The sequence below is a fragment of the Aethalodelphis obliquidens genome, unplaced genomic scaffold (genome assembly GCF_003676395.1).
Source record: "Aethalodelphis obliquidens isolate GAN/ISIS:26980383/991018 unplaced genomic scaffold, ASM367639v1 scaffold17, whole genome shotgun sequence".
NCBI lineage: Eukaryota > Metazoa > Chordata > Mammalia > Artiodactyla > Delphinidae > Aethalodelphis > Aethalodelphis obliquidens.
The window spans coordinates 30,813,313-30,827,351 of NW_020837961.1; the positions used below are offsets into that span (position 1 = coordinate 30,813,313).

Sequence of the window (14,039 nt, forward strand, 5' to 3'; positions counted from 1 at the left end):
TCTGCCTCCAGAGTATCAATGTATTTTATGAGGGAAATGAGAAATGAATTAGCAACTGTTGCTGGCTCCATGTATGCATATTTTCAACCATTAGATAGTTATAAATTACCCACCATTATTAGTGGGACAAGTCCTTCTCAGACCTAGAGGATGTCATGCAAAGGTCTATTACTACCCCTTACACTACCCTGAAAAGTATGCCATCCTAAAAGTCTCATTAAGTTATATACATTCTTCCAAAAACAAACAAGCAATCTGTCTTGACACTTCACATTTGGCCTAACATATATTGATGGGTTCAGTATCTTCTCCTTTCCTAGAGGAAAGGCTAAGTGATATTAAAAATATTTTGTACCACTATCTTTTAATATTTCCTAAATTCCACAGCAGTCATGAAGGAGCATCTAGCATGATACATGTACACACAGACACACAAACAGCACACACTACCTCCTGCCTAAAGCCACCCAGATTTCCAGTAGCTAACCTTCAGCTGGAAAAAAAGGGCTGAGGTGAAACAGCAGAGCAACAGAAACTGCACAATATCAGACTGATCTACTAGCTATCCCTTAGATGAGGGGAAAGAGCAAAAAATAAGATACCAAACAATAACGTCTCTTGCCCATTTTTTTTATTATTTTCCAACTACCTGTATTGCAGGATAATACAACACAAACATAATATTTTCTTAGTTTTAGAGAAACCAATTGTTACTCAAAATTTTTTAAGGGAACATTTTAGAAAAAACTGTATACATTGGTTTGTCACTCAATATCCAGATCAAGTACAGATGTTTCCTCAAATATTTCACAATTCTGAAGGTAGAACAGGAGGAAATTTTAAATATACATGTGTGTAAAAGTATAATTATTAGAAAATATATATCCTATAGTGTTCAGGAAATTTCATGTAGATTTAGGAAACAGACTCCAAACACAGTGTGAAAGGGATCATGAGACGGTATCAATGAGGTATCATAAAAAAGTAGCAAAAATCTAAAACTAAACTAAGGCATAAGACAGACTGGTTTGACACTCAGTGGGGAAAAGTCTCAAAGTAGAAATGTTTAGCAGCAAGAGTTCATTATTTGAAAACAACTTTACTCATCTGTAATGACAATTCAGCTACATTAAAATAAATAAATAAATGAAACCTAATACACCACTCTTTTCCCTGGTCCACTGGAAATGTCACCAACACAGAATATTTCTATTTGGATAGAAGGCAGGAGATAGCAGATGGACACCTTGTGTCTTTTAAATTGCCACTCATCCTTAAGCTTGAAATAAAAGCAAGATTTTTTTAAAAAGCAAGGAAAGAATCCTCTCCTAATGAATAAAAGAGCAACTTTAGGGCTTCCCTGGTGGCGCAGGGGTTGAGAGTCCACCTGCCAATGCAGGGGACACGGGTTCGTGCCCCGGTCCAGGAAGATCCCACACGCCGCGGAGCGGCTGGGCCCGTGAGCCATGGCCGCCGAGCCTGCGCGTCTAGAGCCTGTGCTCCGCAACGGGAGAGGCCACAACAGTGAGACGCCCGCGTACCGCCAAAAAAAAAAAAGCAACTTTACAGTGACCTTCTTTCTAAAAGGTATACTAAAATTGTCAGGTCATGTAAAATTGTCAGACCTCTTTTTTAAAGGAAGAGGAATTGAAGTATCAATTATATATGTAGAAACATTATATAAAGTAAAAGCAGGTTTGAAACTAAAAAGTGGTCACTACTGCAAGAATAACCCCTTCCCCTGCCATAAACAGGGGACTCCTGAGATAAATAAGATTTATGAAACCAGGGTAAAAATATACCACCGTCCAATGCTGACATATGAAACAGATGTTTTGATATTAACTGTGATGTAAAATTGCACAAAGTGAATTATCCTTTCTAAACAACACATCTGAGATTTATTTTTTGGGTGAATCTATTAACCCATGCTACATTTACCCTTAAGAACACAGCAAAACTTTTTAAAGTACAGAGTTAAATGATTTAAGTGATCTGGTAAGATATAATACTTGAAATTAACAAAACAAAAATTGTGGCGCTAATAATTCTGCACAATGAACTTGGTCACTGCAAAAGATAAAAGCTTTAAGAAACAGAAGTACCAAACCTTAATGTTCTTATAGTTTGACAAATATTTTCATCTGATTCAAACAAACCATCAATACTTCTAATTTTACATCTAAAGTAAATGCTTTACAACTTATTTTCAGAACCTTTCAAAATTATACTCACAAGTTTCTTCAAAGATACTTCTGGCCATGATACACGGCCAGTATATCACTATATGGTATCTTATATGGTATGGTATCTTTGAATAAGAAATACAAGTAGTCCTACCTACTTTTTAGCTTCATCACCTTATAGATGGCATTGCCCCTGCTCCTCAGTCCATAGTTTTCATCACTGTGGAGGCAAAAGTACCTTGAACAGTAGACTCTGTGCTTTATGCAGAATCATTTTAAGACTGCCTCCAAGGAACACATCTCATTTAGAAAACAGAGACCAGCTAAAAGAGCCAGTCCCAGCTTTGTAGTGGAATGAAGCTCATACTGCATGTTGGTGGACTTGGCAGTCAGTGTTCTATACCAGGGGTCCATAAACAACGAGCCAAACCCAACCTACCTCCTGTTTTTATGTATAAGGTTTTATTAGAACACATTCACATTCATTCACTTACATACTGTCTGTGGCGTTCAAGAGCACTTCAAGAGCAGAACTGCATTGTTGCGACACAGACCATATGGTCCACAAAATCTAAACTATTTACTATTCAATAACTGGCCTTTCACCAAAAAAAAGTATGCCAACCCCTCCTCTACACAATGAGATGCCGGAGGCAACACAAGACTTCTCCAAAAACCATCTCCAAGTACACGAATTGGGCTGCTGCTAGCCTAGGTGTGGGCTTTGGGACCATCCGGTGATAAAACACACAAACACACACCCTCAAGGCTCTTTAATCATCCCATATCAGTCCCAAAGTTGCCAAGGCAGAGCACACGAGGTGATCACTCCCTACTACCAGGGTCCCACCTTCCCCACTTGCCTTCACTAGTAAATCATGTTAACCCCAAAAGGCTGCCCTTTAAAGTTCATCGAAACATGATTTCGCCTGCATAAAAACTGTTGTGGAAAATAGTGGGTGAGGAGAGAAGGCACTCATACGGCATATATTCCAGATCCTAGAACCACCAGAGATCTAGCTCCCTGTCTAAATAGCTGTGGCCCAGAAGGTCCTGCCATTTGAATTATCACTCTTAAGAAGAGGCCAAACAGGCTACTAAGAAGGTGAATTGGAACTAAGGAACACAAAAAAGTGTGGATATACATATTCCCTACCTCACAATTCTTAATCCTTGTTAGTGTCAACACTAAATGCAAGTTTCACCACAAAAATTTTAAATTTTAATTTTTAAAAAAATCAGTCTTCCAATGTCCATAAATGCTTCGAAGACGTCTGAATTTTTTTAAGTGCCAAATTGGTTTTTGTTTGTTTTTTAATAAAAAGATTTTTTTTTTAAGGCATTTTCAGCACTGCTGTGCCAACACAGGGATATCCCCTCCATTGTATGGGACACAAAGACACACACCAACTGCGAGCAGGGGAAGCAGCGTTCTTTGCCAGCTATTTTTAGCCCCACTTCGTCATGTTAGAGACCAAACTTAGGATAATAATGAAAGGCAAACTTTAAAAACATGAATTTGATGAAACAGATCTGTCCTTTTATGTATAAGTTCCTTAACACTGAAATCTTATATATTCTTCTGAACAATCTCAAGGGACCTATATACCTTACAAAAAGCTTGTTAGTATTTCAAAAATAATCATCTGCCCTAAGACTGAACTGGTGCCCATGTTTAAAGGTTGTTCCTCCTTTTTCAATTTCAACCCTTATTCACTTTTAAAACAGGAGAGTCTCATCCATTCTCCTCTTCCTGTATCTTTGCTAACTTTAACACATTCCCCTCCCCCCAAATACCCATTTTTCAGCTCTCTACTCTCCATCAGCACTATAGAGAAACCTTAGTACTTTTATAATGACTCCCAATTCTACATTTTCAGCATATCACTCATTATTTTACTGTCTTAAGATTGCACTGGTATCCAACTTTAACCCTAAAATTTAATGTCCAAAGTCCACTGCCTCATTTCTGAATTACTTTTTATAAGAAACCACTAGCACCATACCAACATACTGGAAGCACCTTCTTTTTCACCCCTCCATCTGTACAGCTCTTCAATGACTGTAGTGTAAAAATGTTAGTTCTCTAGAAAAACAAAACCCTAATCCAGGTATAATGCCTCTTGGCTTAAAATACAATTTCTTCTCAGTGGTCTAAAACTACCCTCTCAGAAACATTGTTCTCAGTTCATTCTTTGGGCTGTAAACATGTATCCACACAAACACAAATTGGCCCTAAGCCTACTCAACAATCTCCCTCTGTATTCCCATAAGCTAACTTCCTAATTACATTTGTCCCTCACCCCCTCCAATTCCAAAAGTCTTAAACACTTTATCTCCACCTGTTCTTTTCTTCCTAAAAAACACTTTCTCCTGGCTCAGACACTCCAATAAGTTCTGTATAGTCCAACATCAACATTTCTCTAGTGAAAAATGTACAAATACATGTACATCTATAAGGTATCAAACAGTTGCTGACATACAGTCATCGTAGATAAAAACTGGTCCATTCCTCCTTTTATATAATTTTGTGCAATCTGCGTTTCACTGCCTCTGCCACCCATAAGCAAAAGCATCTCAAAGGCAGGGACCCACAAATGCTCTGTTGTTTCTTTGCTACCCAAATATACATTAAACATTACCATGATTTTTAACCAATCTATAGTCAAAACAATACAAGTCAAAGTTGTAAGCAACTTTGATGGAGTATAATCTACGTTCAAACTAGTTTGTTGGTCTGTCCTCCTTTCCTCCCCCAAAAAACAGCCTATGCAAGACTAGATTTCTCTTCCTCCTATGTTTGTGAAGTATGGGATACGTGACTTCCTCAAGGTCACAAAATAACAGATCTAGAGACATTTGTTTTTTTTGTTTTGTTTTGTTTTTGCGTTACGCGGGCCTCTCACTGTCCTGGCCTCTCCCGTTGCGGAGCACAGGCTCACGGACGCGCAGGCTCAGCGGCCATGGCTCACGGGCCCAGCCGCTCGGCGGCATGTGGGATCTTCCCAGACCGAGGCACGAACCCATGTCCCCCTGCATTGGCAGGCGGACTCTCAACCACTGCGCCACCAGGGCAGCCCGCGAAATTTGGTTTTGATTCCACGTCTAACACTACATCCACTACTCAATATATATATATATTTTTTTGCGGTACATGGGCCTCTCACTGCTGTGGCCTGTCCCGCTGCGGAGCACACGCAGGCTCAGCGGCCATGGCTCACGGGCCCAGCCTCTCCGCAGCAGGTGAGATCTTCCCGGACCGGGGCACGAACACGTGTCCCCTGCATCGGCAGGCGGACTCTCAACCACTGCGCCACCAGGGAAGCCCCACTACTCAATATTTTGATGCCAGTACTTATTTAAAGTAGAATTAAAGGTTCCTAACAAAAGCATAACAAGGAAAAGGCATATAAAGAAAAACAAAACAGCTGGTGAAGTTCCAGAGGAGGGCAAAGTGATCAAAAGGATGGAAGAAATTATTTTAAGACAAAAAGTCAGGAAAGATGATAGTAAAGAGGAACAATCAAAATCTACAAACCAGGAAAAGATGAACTCCAGCTTGTTCTAGCAATTCTCAAAATACGAACTTGGGATGTGTCTTGAAACTTTATAAAGAGACAGGTTTGGGATAAATAAATGAACTGTTACATAATTCAGGGGCTAGTAAACTTGCAGAATTCATCTCTTCAAAAGAGAAAAAGTACAGGATGAAAAGCGTTTGAGAAAGTTTTAAATAAGTTTAATCAAGATCCTGAATGGAAAAGTTAGCATGGATAATCCCAGGCTTACATTCACTCCCACAAAGTTTCTCTCAGCAGTGGCTTCAGAGAGTGTAAGCTCACACAATTGTCTGGAGGGGCCATAATTCTTAGTACTGCCTATGTTCTGTTATATAAAATTCCACCCTATGCTTAACCCTAAGGTCTGTATAAACATATGAAATGTCAATTACTTTCCTGCACCTTAATTTGGCACTCTGAGGGGATACCTAAATTACAAATCAAAGATTTTACAGACTTCACCTTTAAAATAAAGGAAGAGGAAAAACATCATTCTTCAAAGAATTAAACATCAGAAGTTTCTCCTCATTTGATACAGAAGCATGAGATAACTCAAATAAGCAAAGCTTCAAGTCATTCCAACAAACAAAAAACTGCTAGCAATTAGGACATATGCTACTGAAAAAAAAAAAAAAAGCATTTGGGTAAGGAAAAAATTTAACACCTTTTATAAACTGGTTAAAGTACTAAATGCTCTCCCCCAAATCAGTTGTGATCAAAAGACCTCAGAATTTCCTGAGTAACTGAAATGTTACAGTGTCTTCCTGATACGCAGGAACTGCACCCAGGAAATGAGAAGGTAAAAAAAATTCCTGTACCACTAGGTACTGAAATGAAATCTCTCAAGGAAGACTGGCAAAAAAGAAAGCAATTTTACTTTCAGGGGTTCAAAGAGTCAGGGGTTCCCACTTGGTAACCAAATAAGAGTTGCCCAGAGACAAAAACTACCGCGCTGTTTCCCACCGGGTGTACCAGGAAAATGTGTATTACAGAGATGTCCCTTGTGCGCACACAGGCTCTGGCTTCCTCAATTTCCTTTTGCCAATTACTGGCCAGAAAGATACCAAGTGTCCACCCTGGAGAAAGACTGAACTCCTCGAAGAGAAACCTGTGGGCTTGCGTATCACACGTACAGAGCGCTAAAAGATTACAAAACACTGGACTGCCGGATGCCTCTCCCCGCAGTGAGGACTAAGGTACCCCTCTCGTCTATACACTCCCAACACTCCTGGAAAACACTGGCAAAACTCCGGAGGACGCCCCAGCATCCTCCCCCTTTCTATCCCTCCATTCCCTTTCCCAGGGCCACTCACACTTTAGAGAAGAGCCGGGCGCTGAGAGCGTGGGGTGCTTCCCTTCCTTCTTGGGACTCAGACGGCAGCTGTGGCAGGCTCCGGAGCGTTAGTGAGGAAGAAGCGGGGCTGGGATCGCTAAGCCGGCGGCCACCCGGGACTCTTCCGCGCCGCCGGAGCAGACGAGGCGGCGGCCCCGCTTACCTCCTCTTTTCCTCTTCCTGGGTCTCTTCAGGCTGGGTCTTCTGCCCGTCCCGGGCCACTTCTCCCCAGACAGTCACGTTTGGGAGGCTCCGGATTTTGTTTTTGAAAAGTTTCTTCTGGGCGGAGGCTGCGGCCGGCCCCCCGGGTCCCCCCCGGCCCCGCCGCCCTCGGGGCTGGGGCAGGGGAGGGGGCTCTAAGAACTCCTCCCGGAGTCCTGCCGAGGAGCCGGGGGGCCGGCGACTGGCCGAGAAAGAAGACCCCCGAGGGGGCGGAGGGGAGGGGGCAGGGAAGGAAAGGACGGCGGCGCCGGTCCTGCTGTCCCCGCCGCCCCGGCCTCCGCTTCACATCGGGGTCCCCGCCCCCCCGGTCGGGGGGTGGTTGCCGGGCTTGGGGTCCCGGCTCATACACTCCAGGGCAAGATGCTACGGCCCCGAGCGGGTGGCCGAGGCGGCGGCGAGGTGGGGGACCCGGCCGGCTCCGCTCGGCGCCGCCCCCGCTCCCGGCTCCAGCATGTGTCGCTGCGGCTGGGACCCCCTCCCTCCACCTTGGGGGTCCCTCGCCCCGCGCCCCGGAACGGACAGAAGCTCCGGCCCCTCCTCAGCGTCCTCTCACCGCGGAGCAGCCGACTAGTCCCGACCCGAGGTAGCCGCCTCCCTGCCCCCCAGCCGCCGGCTCCGGCTCGGGCTCGGGCTCCGGCGTGTGCAGCCGCCGCTGCCGGCCGGGAAGGCGAGGGGGGGAGAAGAGGGGTGGCCGCGGCTCCCTCTGGCCCAGGTTAAGGCGGAGGTCTCGGCGGCGGCCAGTGCAAGGGCGCTGGGTCTCTCGGATGCTCCCTCGCTCTCACGCTCTCGGCGGCGGCGGCGGTAGCGCCCCGAGCTCAGCTCGCTGTCTCCCTCGCTCAGTGCGGGGCTCTCGCCTCACTCCAGAGAGAGGGGCGGGAGGAAAACGGCGCGGACCGATGACGCAAGTCACCTAGCAACCGCTCTCTTCCCCCCTCCCTTTTCTCTCCGCTCGGAGGCTTCCTCCGCGGGCTTTTTTTCCCCTTTCCAACCACCCCGCCCTGGGCGCCTCTGGCGCGCACGATGACGCTCCAAGGGAAGAGGAAGTCGGGCTCGGCGAGCGGGTGGGTGCGCCTCGGGCCGCGGGACTCGCCGCCGCTGCCGCCGCCTCTACGGCCGCGTCAGAACTGAGGAGAGGAAGGGGAGGAGCCGCGTGGAGCCTAAGCTGCCGCCTAAGCTTACCCCTGACCCGAGGGCAGTGGAGAGAGCTTGCTCCGTAGCGGTTTCCTTCAGAGCAGGTGGTGACTGCTCCTTGGGGAGCAAGGAGGAGGCCCAGGCCGCGCGGCCATGCTCGGGCGCGCATCACCCGAAGGTGAGGCATTTGGCCCCAACGGGCCTTCGAAAAGCCCAGCTGAGCGAGAAGTTATCTTACAGCTTGATCCACTGCACCTGCTCGAGGGAGCGAGCGCCCCACCCTTCCCGCCGTGTGGGGCGAGACCCAGCGCCCGGTAACGCGTGGTCGGGCCGAGCAAATGTTTGATGAATGAATGAATGAATGCCTCCCTCCCTCCCTCGCGGAGCTCAGAGGAGTTTTACGGAAGTGCAAGCGCTTTGTAAACTGCGTAGCATTGTAAAGATGAGAGTTGTAACACATCCCTCTCCCCCCCCGTCCCCCTCCCCGCAAGGAAATAGGGGTGCGGCTTGAGTGAGGAGTCACACAACTTGAGTCTTTAGTGAAAAAGGAGGCGAATTGCTGGGACGAGGGAAGGGAGCCATCCTCCCGGAGAGTGTGGAAGGATTTTTGACTTTTTCAGGAGGAGAATTTAGCAGTGCCTCCCTTTCAGGAATCATTCTTGCTTGTGGTTTGGAGCTTTGGAGAGCTGGTATTGGTTGTTAATCAGTGTCCATTACCGTCATCAAGAAATTTTGGCCTGTGTTTCAGGTCTGACTCAAAGGCTGTTTCCTTTGTAAAATATCATTACCATTTAGGCAGGTCTTCCTACGGGTGTTATCCTGGAAAGTAAATCAAAGTAAAAAACTCATGAGGTTGAAAGGGTGGTTCTCTAGGACAAGAAATTTTAAGATAAAAGGATTTCAGAATCCTCAGAAATCTGTCTTGAACCTGTCCTGGTGAATAGTGTGAGAACGAGATAAAAGCAGCAGTGATGAAAGGAAGCAGATTCCACAGTTGGGTCTCCGGACTCTGGCGCTCCTTGCCTCGTCTGGAAGCAGCAGTAGTGGCTGTTACAGGTCTTTCCACCTCAGGGGGTGAGGCGCAAGTGTTTATAGGCAGATCTGGGGAGCTTAGAGTTCCTGACACTCCTGCCACCACCATATGCAAATAGGCCAAGGAAACTTGTAACTGGGTAAAATCCAAGGGCTCATTTTTATTAAAATGCTGCAGTAAAAGTGATGGGAGGAGGGAGATGGATATTGCCAAAGCAAGAAGAGACTCACAAAGTAGCGTCTGCACAGCTGACCTTCATCCAAAGTTCTAAGAACCAGGTTAACTCTCCTACTTTTCAGCTACCCTGGATTTGACTCTCTTCTAGTGACCAGTCCTTGCCAGGTCCTTCCAAATAAGACTCACAGGAAATCAAACCAGCAAGTGATGGCCCCACATGGCTACAAAGTAAATCTTTTTGGATTTTGCTCCTCTTCCTAATTTTTTGGTGAAAATGGCAAGAATAAAATATACAGAATGAGGGGATTTTGTAAAGCCAAGCACCTCTGAGAGCTTTGGATGAAAAGAATGCAAACATCAGAGCTCTGCAACCCAGCAGAGGACGCCTCCAGAAAAGTGTGTAACCACATGGAGCTTTTCAGCAGCCTGATCTGTTTTCGTTGTCAGTGGCTCCACCAGAGAACTTTGGTGCTGAGAGGCAGAATGGCACTCAGCCACCTACTGATGAAGTTACAGCTGCACTAGCTTACTAGGCAAGATCCACCCACTTCACCCAGTATGGTAACTGGAGGAAACAGCTGGAACTGGTGACGGCAGAGAAGGAAGTTCAAACATTTCCAACTTGGTCTGCATCTTTTTAGTTCTTTTACTTCTTATTAATCCAGAGGAGAAAACAGCTGGTTCATTCGCAATTCCAAAAAAAATCCGAAGTTTTAGGTAACAGCGTTCTTTGCCTGGTACATCAGTTTGTGTGATAAAGATCTGCATACTATGTTAAAATATAACAATGGGATATTTGTATAAGGCTCTTCTCTGCTACACTTGAAAGTGAGCTCGTCTGAGAAACTATTTTATCAGTTTTATTATCCCACATCAGTAGCTTTTGCTGTCAAAGATTTCATAAGCTAAATTTTCTAGCAAAATTTCTTTCTAGAAATTCCATCTACAATATTCAGTTACTTTTAGCGGTTTTATTGTGACATATGCATTAAAATGCATAAATCAGTTATTCAGTTGTAATGAGTAATTGTAAAAGAAACCTCCATGTAACCAACCAGGTCAAGAACTGGAACACTGCCAGCACCCCAGAAGTCCCCCAGTGACCTTCCTGAACACAACTCTTTCCCTCCCTTTTAGAGGTAACCATTATTCTAACTTTTGTGATAACCATTTCCTTGCTTTTCCCTATTGTTTTATCACAAGTATGCATGCATCCCTAAACAGTATATTGTTTGGTTTTGCCCTTTCTTGGAACAAAATAATATGTAACCTGTTGTGCTTACGGCTTCGCTCAACATCGTTTTTAATCCATATGTTGTTCCTATAACTGTAATTTATTCATTTTAATTGTTGCATATTACAGTGTTCTATTGTAGCAATATGCCGTCATTTATTAGGCATTCTATTGTTGATGGATATCTAGGTTGTTCCAGTTTGGAACTGTTACAAATGCTGCTGTAAATATTCCTGATGTATGTATTCCATCACGTCTATGTGAGTTTCTGTATGGTGTATACCTGGGAGGGGTTATGTGTATTATAAATGTGAACGAATCATGCCGCACTGTTTTCTAAAGTGTTACACTCACGCCCACTGTGTATGAGCCTCATGGCTCCACACCCTCAACCACATTTGGTATAGTCAGTCCTTTTCAGCTTTGCCAGCTTGGTGGGGGTGTATACTTATCATTGTGGTTTTAACTTGCACTTCCCTGATTGCTGATGCTATTGAGGACGTTTTCATAGATCAACTAGCCATTTGTATTTCTTATTTTGTGAAATGTGTTATCGTTTTCATGCCTAATCACCGAGATACCCGATTTTCCAATATCCTTTTATAGTCCACTTTTGAATAATATAGTTCAGGTAAGGTAATACTACCAAATGAGTTACATTTGGGACAAGTTCTTTCCAAAATAAGGATAATTATAGTTTACCTAATTATCTCTTATGAATTTGATGATAAACTTCTTAAAAGTAGGACTATAAGGCTATATATATAGAGATATATATATATTTTTTTTTTTTTTTTTTTGCGGTACGCAGGCCTCTCACTGTTGTGGCCTCTCCCGTTGCGGAGCACAGGCTCCAGACGCGCAGGCTCAGCGGCCATGGCTCACGGGACCAGCCGCTCCGCGGCCTGTGGGATCTTCCTGGACCGGGGCACGAACCCGTGTCCCCTGCATTGGCAGGCAGACTCTCAACCACTGCGCCACCAGGGAAGCCCTATAAGGCTATATTTTTTACATTCCAAAATAATGCCATGCTTTCGGCTACTAAATTGTTGCTGGAATCCATCATGGTGGTTTCCGGTTTTGTTGTGACTTAGTTTCCCTCAAGTATGTAAAGCCAGATGTTTATTCTCTTGAATCTGTGTGACTAAAGTCTATTCTTTGTTGCTTTGTATTTTATAGGCAACTGTGTAACAAATTGTTTCACCAGCACAAATTTTTTTTCGTTTCCAATGTTCATTCATTTTATAAAAATCACAATGGCTTTTTCTTTCCTCCTAAAGTTCCTGCTAAAATACATACTTTGTTTGTTTTTTCATTTTACTCATTAATATCAAATACATACTATCCATGTCACTCCCTGGCAAATTTTCCCAGCATATTCTACTTGACTGTTTTATCATTTTCTTTTCTGTCAGTTCTTTGTTTAGAGTCAGTGATATTATAAGGCTGGAGGAAGACCCAGAGAAATTAAATGACTTGCCCAGGGTCAGAAGAGCAACTAAAAAGGAAGCCTGGACTCGGCCCCAAGTCTTCAAAATAGAGTATGCTCGCTATTATATCACAGTGGCCCTCAGGCTCGCTATTATATCACAGTGGTCCTCAGGCTCCTGGAGCAGTAAGGTAAATTAATTCTCCTGGTCTATAGAGTATTTTTCACTTCCACATGGCAAACCTCTTATTCTACCGTTGGATAAGGTTACTTTATTTTAAGCCTAACAGCTTTAGGATCAGATTAAGATTGGTCTAAATAAAAATAAAAGAATAGGGGCTTCCCTGGTGGCGCAGTGGTTGAGAGTCCGCCTGCCGATGCAGGGGACACGGGTTCGTGCGCCGGTCTGGGAGGATCCCACATGCCACGGAGCGGCTGGGCCCGTGAGCCATGACCGCTGAGCATGCGCGTCCGGAGCCTGTGCTCCGCAACGGGAGAGGCCACAACAGTGAGAGGCCCGCGTACCGGAAAAAAATTAAAAATAAAATAAAAGAATAAAATTTTTAGAGATTAATATAAATAATAGTGATAAAAAGGGGTTACATGGAAACCTGCTTTTTAAAAAGCAGATTTCTCCACTCTTGCCTTTATCCCTTGTAGCCAGTCTGTCACTAGGCCCCATCGCCTCTCCAGAGAATTACCATACTTCCTCAACATCTGAAAAAACAAAAAGAAGTGGTTGGTAGTGTCAAAATGATGCAGCAAACGCCCTCGGATTTGGTGATCAGCTCCCTAATAATATCATAATGCTGTTAAAAATGTTGGAATATATCAGAACTTGAAAGACATTTTTAAATACAAGAACAAATCAATCTAGAAAACTTATCAACTGTTTGATAAGATTGTCCCTGTGTGGCCTTTATCATCATCTAGATTTGCATAAAGGTTGATTCTAAAAATGAATGATAGATGACTACTAGTTTTAATGGAAAATAAATTTAAATGATTTTGAAATAATTTTGTTATGTTTGATAATTTACCTTTAAAGTTTCAGAAGAATCCTTCATTTGATTTTGTCATTAATAGTCACTATTTTTATCCAGTAAAATCTGACTGTTATTTTAAAAATAAAGTATCGAGTGAAAGCAGCCTTAAAGAAAATAACTTCATAAAAATATTAAGGTAGGCTTACACATAACTTAGCTCTGAAAAGCACAGGTTTCTAAATGTTTTGGCTTGAAATTCAAAACTGAGTTATTGAATTAACGGTAGGGAGTTGCCAAAGGTACCAGATGCATAAATATTATTTGTATATTTTTTGTCTTCCAAAAAGCAGTGGTACGTAGAAAACACAAAAGGGTTGGAATATCTATTCTAAGCATAGAACTTTCACATTTACTTCACCATTCAATGAACAAATTTACTTACCACCTACTATTTCCTAGCACTTGACTAAGTGCTGGACGTATAATGGTGAAAACAATGGTGTCCTGGCTTCATGGAGTTCACGGTCCGGTGCCAATATGTCCTAGGCTTTATACTTGACCCCAGCCAGTTCCATCTAAAACTATTTGAGCTATATTATCATCTGATGATATATTTTATGAATAATTGGGTGACTGCTTTGTTCTCTTGATAAGCAAATAAATGATCACAGGCTAGAAACCTTCAGTCGTATTGTCATTTTTCAGATTTTCATTATGACAATTTTTAAACATACAGAAACATTGAAAG

The 14,039-nt window shown here is 43.6% G+C and overlaps 1 protein-coding gene and 1 long non-coding RNA gene across 5 annotated transcripts in view; one reads left to right on the forward strand and one right to left on the reverse strand.

Moving 5' to 3' along the window:
- The window catches only part of FBXW7 (F-box and WD repeat domain containing 7), a 207,254-nt gene extending 198,968 nt beyond the window's left edge, over positions 1 to 8,286 (reverse strand). For 3 of the 4 annotated variants that reach the window (XM_027117189.1, XM_027117188.1, XM_027117185.1), the window contains exon 1: positions 7,060 to 8,240. The gene's annotated coding sequence lies outside the window, so the exon portion shown is untranslated. Of the gene's footprint in view, positions 1 to 7,059 lie in introns of all 4 variants that reach the window. The other variant, XM_027117191.1, reaches the window with a different exon arrangement.
- Positions 8,287 to 8,510: 224 nt separating this feature from the next.
- On the forward strand, positions 8,511 to 12,686 carry LOC113626089 (uncharacterized). The gene is made up of 3 exons (XR_003435034.1): positions 8,511 to 8,610; positions 9,765 to 10,781; positions 12,292 to 12,686. It is a non-coding gene; the product is annotated as an uncharacterized LOC113626089 (long non-coding RNA).
- Positions 12,687 to 14,039: the final 1,353 nt, after the last annotated feature.